The 8,975-nt window shown below is 41.3% G+C and overlaps 1 long non-coding RNA gene across 1 annotated transcript; it reads right to left on the reverse strand.

Moving 5' to 3' along the window:
* Positions 1–83: 83 nt before the first annotated feature.
* Positions 84–8,629, reverse strand: LOC121359990. Its single transcript, XR_005956118.1, has 4 exons — positions 8,421–8,629; positions 5,244–5,313; positions 888–1,016; positions 84–235 (listed from the first exon to the last, which is right to left on the reverse strand). It is a non-coding gene; the product is annotated as an uncharacterized LOC121359990 (long non-coding RNA).
* Between the last annotated feature and the right edge of the window lie 346 nt (positions 8,630–8,975).

Genomic DNA, 8,975 nt, shown 5'->3' on the forward strand with positions numbered 1-8,975 from the left:
GTTATGTTGCGTAAGTGTAATTGTTTTCTGTTTCTTGACACACCATTAAGTATATATTCCAAAACAAGTTTTTTTAATGGTGAACTTCTTTTTCTACAACTCATGAATAAATAAACCGCAAAGCATACCAGACTTCAGAAAAGGAAAACCACAGAAGGCAAAATGGAAGAACTGTACACATCTATTAAAAAGCAAGATGAATCTTGAATCTAACAGAGAGACTCTGTTACAAGTCCTAAAGAAAAAAAAAAAAAAAAGTGAGCAATATTTTGTTCTATAATGCTGTTATCAATATGTTTTTGGTTTTAGGCTAATTCAGACCAAGGGCTGAAAAGCATGCATGACCAGTCATGCACAACTCACTAAATTAAACATCCTCTGGTGAGGATGTCCAAAGTCCATTCAAAGAGTGATGGTTTTTAAGACGTACTACTGATGTTTATAAACAAAAAAAGCGGCAAAATAATTATCTTAAGTAGCCAAATGGTGAAGATAAAGGATACACACCCATAACAGCCCAGTGTAACATCTACTCTTGACAGCAAAACATCCATTGTATCAAAACTGTGATACACATGAATAAAACATTAAAGGTTCTTCCACAGAATAAACGAAATATACCTATACTTATAGAAATGTCTAATGGCTCTGTGGTAAGAAAAAAGTCTTTAATGACTTTAGTGGAAATTCTGAGAGCCTAACACACCTAAAAACACCAAGAAAAGACCTCAACTTCTAAGATGTGCTTCTTGTTACCCATGCCTTTGTGGCAGCCCCAGCTACCTCATGTTTTGACACCTCATTTCAAAATAACTGAAAAAAAAATTTAAAGTACTTATTTTTCAGTCCTTTTGTTGCCTGCTGTTGTGGTGAAGTGTGATCCTTACCTCAGCCTGACATTTTAGACCCGTTCTGGCAATGTCCAGACATGTCCAGACGTGTCCAGATATTTCTCCACTGTATTTCCTCATGTTATTTACACTCTGGAGTTGTTAATTCTCAGCTTTTAGCTGATCCTAAAGTCAGAAAGGGGAATTTTCCATAAACAAATCATTTTACTTTAAAAAATGTGATTTTTCTTACTGAGTGAGGGGGTAGGAAAAAAAAAAATCCAAGGAAACAGACCCACCTTTTCCCTCTGAGGTTCTTACTCAACTCCAAATATTTAACCCATAATAAATAAACGCACTCTCATGTCTTGGCAGGGGAGAAATGAGTGTCAGTCAGGAGGCTGATGTGCTGTCCAGACGTGTGCTACGTTTGCCTGGGAGAGGGACTGGCAGAAAAGCCCCTGGGCTGAGGTTGAGAGCAGGATTGGAGACAGCCCCTGAGCACTCCCCTCGGGTCGCTCCTCAGCAGGGTGGCGAATCCTGTTCTTTGGAGAGTCCCTAGGCAACGTGTAGGGATTTGAGGCACTTCAGGGGGAGCTTTTTTTAAGGAAAGCATCCAGAAGTCACCTTAAAATCTGTCTCTGGCTCTTGGCGTGCATGTATCCACTTCAGTGAGTCACGTAGTTTGAGAAGCCCCCAAGGTACTGATCCCTTGCTTCCCCTCGCTTCCCCTAGTTTGTTTGGCATGGAGTACCCGAGGACTTTAAAAGAGAAATAACCTACAGGACCTCAAACCACTGGAAAGCAGCATCCTGCTCCAAACACCTTGCCTTGTGTCTTGGCATAGATGCTGGAGCAAGGGGTCTTCCCTATTTAATGAGATGTTAATCTACCAGACGGCAGGCTCATCAACAAGCTGCCATGAGTTCTCTGTACTCCATTTCACAGGTACTTGGCTTACCAAATTGTTATGAAAACTCACCATCCAGCCAAGCCAAACAAACACCACCCCCAATATTATTTTACACGCGTGTCAAAAGAAATAACTTGCCGCAGGCCAAGCGGGTGAAGGAATTTTACGAGGCTGCGGCTGATCCTCCCTTCTCCCCTCCCTTAGACAGTTAAAGAAATGTTTGCATGATGAAAGGGGTAAGGGAGCAGAGGACAGCTGGTTAGGAATTAATGAAATGTTTGAGCATTATCATGCGATAATGGATTTAGCTGACTGTTTGCCAGTGTTCAGATCTAGTGTGAATTGCTTTATATGAAACAAGGGGATTCCTAGATTATACAAACCTCCTGAGAACACTGCTGCTCCCAAATCCTTTCAAAGCTGCGATTAAAAAGCGGAAAAAAAAAAAAAAAAAAAAAAAAAAAAAAAAGGTAATTCTCCCTCTGGATGGACAGAAGCCCTTGGGATTGTTTTGACTTGCTTTCAGACTTAATGATATTTGACACAGCCAGCTCTCTGAGGTGTCTCCTGATTGGGAGTGGCCGTGGGTTTGGGAAGCCTGAGGCTGTGCTTGAAGCAACACTGAGCACTCAGAAACCCAGGTGAGGTCTCCCAGCCAGGACATTTATAAACAGGACATGAAAAATGAGTCTCAACTTTTACACATTTGGCCTGTAACTCAGCTCCAGGGTGATATATCTAATGGGAGACCTAGACTCTGGACTTGAAACTGCTGTTTATCCTTCTTCCCACCCTCCCCCAACACATGCTGTCATTACAATGGAACTTTAATGGCTGTACAAAATGGTCCATGTCCCTTGATGCCTACTTTTTTTTTTTTTTTTCCCCTAAAAGCATTGGGATGCTTCTGGTTTTTTCAGATGTGAACTTGTGGCTAGTCAACCAAAGATATTTTATCTGGACACAGACAAGTCTCAAGAAGGTTTTATGAAGAAGGGCAGGAGATTGTGTGAATTTGTGTCTGGCACCCAGATAGGCAGATTTTCAGGTCCATTCAGGTTGCTCATGTTAGCCAAAGTTAACTTCTTATTCTGAGAGCCAAAAGGCTTCCGACAGAACTCAAGGTATAGCGTGTGACTCAGCCCTTTGCTCTGCCACCAGCCCAAAGTCCACCCATCTGGAGCCAGTTGGTTCATGCCACCCCAGAGCAATGTCAACAGTCCTGAGCAAACAGGGTGGTGGAGGTGTAGGTTCCCTTTGCCCTCGTCCTGCACTGAAACCTGGAATCCCCCTGTGCTGGGCATTGGTGAGGTCACACCTCAAATCCTTTGTTCAGTTTTGGACCCCTAACAGCAAGGGCATTGAGGTGCTGGAGCATGTCCAAAGAAGGACAGTGGAGCTAGGGAAGGGTCTGGATGAGTGGCTGAGGGTACAGGGAGTGTTCAGCCTGGAGAAAAGGAGGCTGAGAGGTGACCTTACCACTATCTACAAGAGAGATGATCTCTATCACTCTTGGGGAGATAATTCAGTGGTGGTCTTGGCAGTGCTGGGTTAATGGTTGGATTTTGTGTTCCTAAAGGTCTTTTCCAACTGAAATGATTGTATGACTCTAAAAGCAGTAGCTACAACTTCCCTCACATCACCCACATATGGAAAATAAACAGCTCATGATAGCAGTTATGTTACAAGGTGCTCATACAGGCTGTAAGATGGGATTTCCTACTTCTGCCACTTGTGAGGTCTCATCATGAGTTCATGCCTTGAAGAATGAGAGTTCCCTGTCATTATGTTCCTGGTTTGCACAGCTGAAACCTGGTATTAATGGCTGCAGAAATTATCCTGCCTCTTGAGTTTATGTGGTATATAATTATCTTCACAATAAAACTGTGAGGAATTAAGCTTCAGAATAGTTTATAGGTGTCAAGGGGTGATGTGACAGTCCTTCAAGAACTGTGGCTTTCATTCCTCAAGTGCCAAGAGCAGTTAAGATGCTGCTAGACAGCACTTAAGAACTGCAGAGCTTATTCAGTTCAATCACTGCTTCCCTTGTCTTGGAGAGATCAGAACCTCTACTTTTAATTTTTTTAAATTGTTTACTTTTCTGAAACTTTTCTGTTTCTCTGCACTTGGGCAATGAGCTGAGATTAGTCAGTTTTCCTTCTGAGCTGCCTCTTATGAAACCATGACTGTGATGTTTATGAGGTTTCCATTGCTGCACAGGGATATTTGTATTTTGGTTGCTGTATTTTTATTGAAAAACGTATATATTTTCATCATATTGTGTGTGCAGAGAATCAAAATCCTGAACCAAAGCCTGAAGTACAGGAGACTGTTTAATTCTGAGATGATTTTCAAGTGACTTTCACCTTACCCTGGTGAAAGCTGACTGGTAGGATTTTCAGTTTACACTGGTAAATGTCTAAAAAAAGACCAGTTAGTCTTCTACTTGCACAGACTACTGCTGCCTCCCATAAAGCCAAATTTTCTGAAGTTTCACCTCAGATCTTGTGGCCTTTCAGTACTTAATGGAAGCTTATAAAAAAGATGGAGAGGGACTTTTTATACAGCCAGAAAGTGATAAAACGAGGGGGAACAGTTTTAAACTAAAAAGGGGGACACTTAAGATTAGATATTAAGAAGAAATTCTTTACGCAGAGGGTAGTGAAGCACTGACATGAGTTACCCAGAGAAGCTGTGGAAGCCCCATCCCTAGAAGTGTTCAAGACCAGGATGGATGGAGATTGGAGCAAGCTGGGATAGTGGAAGGTGTCCCTGCCTGTGGCAGGGGGATTGGAATGAGATCGGCTTCAAGGTCCCTTCCAACACAAACCATTCTGTAGTTCTTGGTTACTTAATGCTTTCTCATTATAACACATTTCATGGATTAATTAATAGATGATAGACAATTGAGCTAAGCCAGAGAGAAGAAAATATCATTTCTTACCTGATTACCACACAAATGCTTAGTTTATAGCTCTAGACACTAAGTGATGACCTTTAGTTAACTGAGCATTTATCCCTGTTCACACTGCCTGTTTGTTTTGCAGCCTTGTGGCTCCAGCTGGATTCAAACTGTGCAGGTGTTACTGGGCACTGTTTTGATCACCAGGTGGGACCTGAATCCTCTGTAGCCTTCCTGGAGGATTCACTTTGCTCTCTGCTCTGCTAAGGCCTGTTAGAACCACGTGCTGTGATTTATCTCATCTCTCCCCTTGCTTAATCAGTCACATACCTAATTGGTATTTGCAATATTTTGGGTCCCTGCATAAACAAATTGTTTAGCCCTGTGTCATCAAAACTGCATCTGGATAACCATCAACATTCTCCATAATTTTGGAAAATCCTAGAAAAGAGCTCAGAAGCTACACCCGTGTTAGTGACTTCTGCAGATGTGACTCAGTGTTAGCAGAAGCCAATGAGCAGTTGCAAAAATGGACACTGTTGTGCTGACTGTATTCAGAGTGTTTTCACATTTCCATGAAAACATGAGTAACACTCACCTGGGTGATGGAAAAGCAAGTTGGATTGGCACTCGTTGGCAACGGGATGGAAAATTAGTATGTAAAGAACCTAGTGATTAAGATAATGAAAAACAATGTTAAGAGTCTTAGGTGAAGCCAAGTTTTGTAGCCCTCGAGCTTTTAGTTGTGAAATTGTTGGCTCTTGTGTTGTTTCTGAAATAGAAATCTATTTAAATTACTTAAGCAACCCAAGTTTCAAGAATAACCCCAAGCAGGCTGTTTTAGTTGTGACTGAGAAACCAAATTGGGTGAATACTTTTTATTCTAATTGCTTGAATTTCCAAACACAACCAGAGAACCAAACAGCTGCAGGCCCTAAAGTATTTATTATTAAAGTAATTTTAAATTTTGAGGAAAAAATGCCAAAGTTGATTGGAGTGGAAATCCCCTACAAAATACTGGGATTTTTTTAGGATTCTTTTAATCATTTCCCCCCCACCCCCAACTGCTGCTCCTAAAAGCCGAGTGTAGACTGAAGCATTCACAATTTTTGGAATTAACTCAAAAAAATTGTTTTGAGTTAATCGTGTTTAGTACTTTTTCCCTTTTGCTAGACCTGAATGTCACCCCAGTCATTGATTTTCAGGCAGTGTTGGACTTGTGAAAGTCCCTCTACCTGAAGTACAATGTGGATACTTCCCACCACTGTTCTTGGGCTCTCGTGTGGCTTGTCAACCTCAATGATTTTAAAACCACTTACTCTGAAAAGGAGTAACTTTTCCTTTCCTTTTCATCTCCTCGTGATCTATAGAATCATAGAATATCTCAGTTTGGAAAGGACCCGTAAGGGTAATTTACTCCAACTGCCTGCTCCTTGCAGAACCTAAAACTAAACCTTATCACATTGTCCAGGCACTGCTTGAACTCTGTAGGGGCCCTTACGAGGACCCCCACAAATACAGTGCTCTCCTTAAATGACTGCACTGGATAGAAGACTTCTGGAATGTGGGATAGGTCATGCAACTTGCAGACATTTTTGTGGGAATAAATACATGGCAATACACTGTGGAACCCCAGAACTCTGCCTAAGGAATTGTAAGAGTTTAGTCTTGGGATGAATCAGTTAATCTAATTTATTTGATAAGAAACCCTAAAAAAAAAGAAGTATAATTTTCTGTTGAAGAAACTGCACACATTGACCCATGCCACGGTCCTACCTTGTGTGAGCCTGCCAAGGTTGGCAGGTCATGGTCAGGCCCTTTCACAGAACAAATCAGCCTCCAGTTCTCATTTCTGACTCCTATAAAAACAGCTTCATTTTCCAGTTTCTCCTCAAGCAATTTCATAATTTTCCCTCAAACACTTCCCAGACCTTCCAAGAGCTACAACACAACCTGCTGAAGGGGGACGTGAAGGTGGCCTATGTGCATGAACACTGTGCCAACAGCAGAGCCCAGGAAGATTAGGATGGAATTGAGCTTTCCTGCTGCTCTTCTTCCTTAGACAATCCTATCAGTTCAGCAGCTTCTTTCCTTATTTATATCAGGAGCCTGGCAACTAAGCTCTTGACTTAAGCACCTCAAAGACTCAAGGCTGCTTTGGTAGGACCAAAAGTTTTGTATTACTGTCAGAATAGGAATAAAGAACTTTTCTCCTTGAATGGGTTCCAGCCCATTTCTTTGGACTGGTGGTGCAGTTACACTGGGCATATGGATGCTCTCCACAGGGATGTGTTGGCCCTCACCTGGGCCAGAGCACAGAAGGACAACAGATAATTTGAATGGAGATCATTTGAAACCTGGAGAGCAGACTCAAGAGGTTACAGCTGAAGATAAAAAAGTTTGTAAAACTGAGAGAAAGTTCCTAGCAATGAGGTTATTTGGGAGGTTTAACAAGCTCCCCAGGGAGGTAGTGTTCCTGTGGATAACTTTGAGAAGAGACTAGGAGAAATGTTTTTGAGGAGTTTAGATTTTTCCTGTCAAGTAATCAGCTATATTTCTGCCAGAAAAGGCCTTTCCCAGACCCAATTAAACAAGAACTGACCTGAATGGATTGCCCCAAATTTTAACAAAACCTTTCTTTTTTCCAGCTGGCAAATACTAATATATTTTCCTTGCTCTTTTTCCTTCCCCGCCGCCCCCCACCCCGCCCTACCATTAGTGGTTTTGGTCAGACCATAGGCATATGTTGCAGAATCTGCTAGAAGAAAAATGTTCTCACAATTGATGAATTGATTTCCTAAATGCCTTTAAAAATTTTTCAGTCACTGCCCAGGTAGTTTCCTGCTAACCAAGTATTCTCCCAAACCATTTCTTCTTGAAGGACCATGCCTTGTTGTTGACTGCAAACTTGAACCTGTTTTCCTGTGGTTTGAATAGATACAGAGTCTCTCTAACACATGGATTTACTCACATCAAATACCACAAACCCCATATTTCAGATGAGCTACAAATCTCCTCCACTAAGAGCTTATTTTAACAAACTTACAGCATTTCATCCTCTCTGTGTTTTGATCTCCCTCTGAAATGCAGCTGACACCAAGATATTTAAAATTTCTCAGGAAAAGGGACACACTGCACTGTTGGATCAAACTTACCTCCTTAGATTACTGGTGTAAAATTCAGAGACAGGGACAAGCCTATAAATTGGAACCCCCCAATATTTCCAGGGCTTGAAGGCTGAGTTTAGATTGCTTGAATCTGAGTTTTGCCCCAGCTCCCTGAGCTCTGTCTGAATTTTGCACTTGAAGCCAGCCCCGGGGAAACTTAGAGCTCTTCAGACCTTTGCTTTTTATCTGTGGGTGACAAACAACACAGAGCTGGTTGTAGCAGAGCTCTGGCAGCTGCACTGTTAATAACAGAAAGAGAGAGAGAAAGAGAGAAAGAAAGAAAGAAAAAGAAAAGAAAGAAAGAGAAAAGAAAGAAAGAAAGAAAGAAAGAAAGAAAGAAAGAGAAGCTGTTCACCTGATACATGACCATCTCCAACTCATCCTGAGATGTATTATTTGAACCACAAAAACCCTCCATACATTTCATGCCTTGCAGGGATGGATGTTACACCTCCTGTCTTAATGGTGGTTTGCAGAATTTACATTGTTTTTAATCAGAAAGAGTGCAGGGGTGCAGAAATACCTATTATTTTCAAAGTACAGAATATCTTCTGCGTGTGTGTGTGTGCATTTCATTCACAGACTTTACTTTCTCTCAAATGACCTACCAGTATCTCTTGTCTCATGGAATTGAGTGTTGTTTGCTTGTTCACAGCTTCCTTTCCTTCCGTTATCCAGCAAAGAAAGTTTGCTTAAGTGGCTTTTGTGAACTCTTTCAAGATCCCCAGAAGGATGATACAGGAAACAGAGAGTTTCCTTTCTATACAAACTTCTAGGGTGTTCCCATAATAGGCTGAAATTTATCTGCTCTCAGCAGCCTGCAATTGGACAACAAATTAATGGACTGTCAAGGGATCAGGCCAAACACAATTAACATATCAGAGAGGACAGTTTGCAATAAGAAAAAATCCTCCACTTACACAGCACCTTTTATCCCGTGTTGCCAAACATTTTCTTTCTGCGTTTCCAATTACTTTACAAGTTGGCCATGCTTAACCATCCAGCCTGAAATTTTCCATAATTGCTCCCTGCCTCATGTTGAATACATTTTCAGAGAGCAGTGAAGGGGGAAAAGCTTCAGAAAAAAAAACCAAACAAACAAAAAAAACCAAAAAAAAACAAAAAAAAAAAACCTCTTAAAAAGGTGCAGTTATATTGCACTG

This window comes from Pyrgilauda ruficollis, unplaced genomic scaffold (genome assembly GCF_017590135.1).
Source record: "Pyrgilauda ruficollis isolate IOZ18807 unplaced genomic scaffold, ASM1759013v1 scaffold48, whole genome shotgun sequence".
NCBI lineage: Eukaryota > Metazoa > Chordata > Aves > Passeriformes > Passeridae > Pyrgilauda > Pyrgilauda ruficollis.